Source organism: Pteropus vampyrus, unplaced genomic scaffold (genome assembly GCF_000151845.1).
Source record: "Pteropus vampyrus isolate Shadow unplaced genomic scaffold, Pvam_2.0 Scaffold295, whole genome shotgun sequence".
NCBI lineage: Eukaryota > Metazoa > Chordata > Mammalia > Chiroptera > Pteropodidae > Pteropus > Pteropus vampyrus.
The window spans coordinates 97,950-101,234 of record NW_011889076.1 but is presented as its reverse complement, the minus strand read 5'-3'; positions in this window follow the sequence as shown (position 1 = coordinate 101,234).

The following is a 3,285-nucleotide window of genomic DNA, read 5'->3' as shown; positions in this document are numbered from 1 at the left end:
GCAGGAAGAGGACTTGGAACGGCAGGGGCGGCTGTGAGTTGGAGAGCAGCCTGTGGGCCCAGCCGGGGGCAGCGTAACAGCCGCCGCGAAGGACCCGCGTCACTTCAGTGTCTCCTGTGACGCGAGGGAAATGATTAAGCTGAGCTTCCCAGAACCGCGCCCGGGGACCGGGTGGCTGCGGCTCCCAGGAGCCCGTCCTGGGCGGACGGAGACCGTGTCACACAGGACTCCAACAGCCCACGCCACACGTCGCTAACCCAGCCACTGACGCCGACTGCGGGGACTCCGGGGCGTCGCTGGCTCTAGTTGAAATGTCTGGACGGCGCGTGTCCTTCTCTGCTCCAGGGGGCAAACCGCAATCTCCACGCCCTGAGTAAGGCCGGTGACCCCGCCTCCCCCTGGGCCGGCCTCTGACCCCACACACGGTGTCGCCTCCACGCTCCGGTTTGGGTTTGGAGCATCACTCGGGACGAGGTGGCAACGTGAAAGACGCTGGCTCGATGCCAGTTCGGCGTGACAAGAGAATGCGCAGAAGCCATGACGGACAACGGAGACGTGGCAAACGCTTTCTCCTGTCTCCGAGGGTTGGGCCACCGTCGCAGCAGTGAACAACCGTGAGACGGCGACAAGTTGCTGGACCTCTGGAGGAGAGAGGTGATGTGACGGCCCCCGTCAGTGGGGTGAGCTCGAGCAGAGGGCACAGGTGGCACCTGGGGCCAGCGAGGCCAGCTGCCCGGAGCAGGCACACAGGCCGCGCTCCCTGAGGCCGCGCCGTTCTGGGCGGGAGTGGCCGAGGGCGTGGAGGGAGGCAGGAGGTCTGCGCTCAGGGAGGACACAGAGGGCCCCGAGCGGCGGCCTGGAGGGGACGGAGGCTGCTGGGGGGACTTCCCCAGGTGGACAGGGAAGGGACGCTGGAGAAAGAGGCGGGCGAGTCTAGGTGAGACGGGGCGTTGCGGTGACTTGCGCGCAGACGCAGAGTCTCGGGGCAGCGGGAGGGCGCGCTCTCCGCTCCAGGGGCTGGAGCGACACGCGTAGCCCCCAGGGACACGGGCGGCCTATGGGAAGGGACCGTGCTTGTCGGGAGCTGCATGCACCAAGGCGCTGACGACTCAGGGGCCCTCTGACCCTTCAGGTGACACGGGCCGTGTGAAGTGATGACACAGAGCAGCTCGCCTCCCGGCGGCGCGGGTCCCGCCGGGCACGGAAAGGCCTCGCCCAGCAGAGGCCGGACTGAGAGTCAGCGCCGCTTCTGCACCCCGTGCTGAGAGGGCAGGGCCCTGGCCAGCGGGGCGACCGAGGTCGGAGGTGGACGGGGTCCCCACCGGAGATGAGCTGCGAAGTGCGGGGATCTCGTTGTCTGCACACAGGGAAGGACAGGCAGAGGGGGGACGTGGCCCCGCGGCTGGAGAGGCCGGGGATCAGGCGGGCCGCGCTCCGGCCCGGGGCGGCAGAGGCGTGGGTTCTAGTCACACCCGCCCCTCGGAGCCCACGCAGAGCAGAGGCACAGGCGGGTCTGAGAGCGGGTGGAGCGGGCGCCCGGGGACCGGGAGCGCGGGGCACAGAGAGGAGAGGACGTCTCGCCTGGGGCGTGGGGGGGTGCGTGGAGCTCACCCTGGGAGCCCCTCCGTCTGCAGGGGACGTCACTATGCCACCTCGTCCTCTGCAGGGGACGTCACTGTGCCACCGCGTCCTCCGCCTGCAGGGGACGTCACTGTGCCACCGCGTCCTCCGTCTGCAGGGGACGTCACTGTGCCACCGCGTCCTCCGTTCTAAGCTCTTATCCCTGCGGGCTTAGAGCAGCGTGTCGGCATAAACAAAGGGGGCCGGACCTCGAAGGGGGAGAACCCCGTGATTTCCGGGGCTCCCTTCGTGTTTCTCACTGTAGCATGGGGCCTCGGCAGAGCCTATCGCAGATCCAGCCTGGTGGCCTGGTGGAGGGGGAGGATGCGCCCGGGTCACCCCTGGGGCGCTGTCCCCGCACCCCCGCCGGATGTGGGCAGCCGGAAGTGGGCGCCGCGGTCTGGTTCCCACACCGCGCAGCTTCGGTCCCCAAGCCCTGCGGTTCCCTGCCGCACCACACACACACTGGAAGGTTCTGTGCCACGCTGCTGCGTGCCACGCGCGCTCCTCCAGGCCGGCACCCAGCAACAGCGAGAGTGCGCAGAGCGCAGCCGCAGCCACCCACGAACGGGGACCGCCAGCCGCCCCGCCCCGCCCCGCCCCCAGCCCCTGGCGGAGCCATCGCGTCCTTCCCACCCCGAGAGGCAGATGAAACGCGTTTATTAATAAAAGGCCCGTCAGGGAGATTGGAAGTGAGTGATTAGAAAAATCCGCCCGCTCTGCTTCGAGACAGACCCCCTCACGGAGAGGCATCTGCGAAGGGCAGGGGTTCCCGCGAAGGTTGGGAGTGGAAGCATCTGGAAGCCGTTTGCGACGCGGATTAGGAGTCAAGCTGCACAGACAGCGCCTCCGGCCCCGCAGCCCCGCTCGGCGGAGGGAGGGACCGGCTCGTTTGCAGCGCGGCTCCCCCCTCGCTTGTTATCTGCTTTATTTCTTCCCTGCGTCTCGCTCCCCCGCCACTCACGGGCAATTACGTGCGCGGCTCTGCCAGCTGCAGGGCTTGTTAAGCGCGCCCACCGCGCAAGCTGTCGGCGGAACCGCGGGCAGGAGCCGGCCCCACACGTGTTTGCATCTTCTTTCTATTTGGCGTGTTTAGCAAAAAAGAAGGGAAAAAAAAAAGGGATTGGTCTCTGTATTGAAGACTGGCCAAAGTAAGCAGGAGAGAGAAGTGGACGTTCGAGCCGCGGCGGCCTGCACGCACGCACGCGGGCACATCTGCACGCACGCACGCGGGCACACACGCGCGCACACACGCGCGCACATCTGCACGCACGTTCTCACGCCCGGCCGCACGTCCGAACCAGGCGGCCGGTGTTGCTTTCCCGTCCCTGTTCACCTCTTTATCACCGGAAACGCGAAGAGCTGTGTTTCTGGGTGTCCGGTCCCACATCTGGAAAGCGTTCTCCGGGGCCTGTTCGCGAACGCTGCCAAATCCGGAGTTTCCCAAACGCGACTGTTCTGATAACAGCGAGATGTCTCCGTTTCTTCACCGATTACTCCGAAACCGTTATCGGACCTGACAGCGGCCACCCTGGGTTAGGATGGAGTTGGGGCCTCCACGCCACGAGAAAAAGTCATCTCAGGTTCGCCTTTATTTTCTTGAATAAAACTCACAAACAATGAGCGAGGAGACGTGATGGGCGTTGATGAATGGGGCGGCCGCAG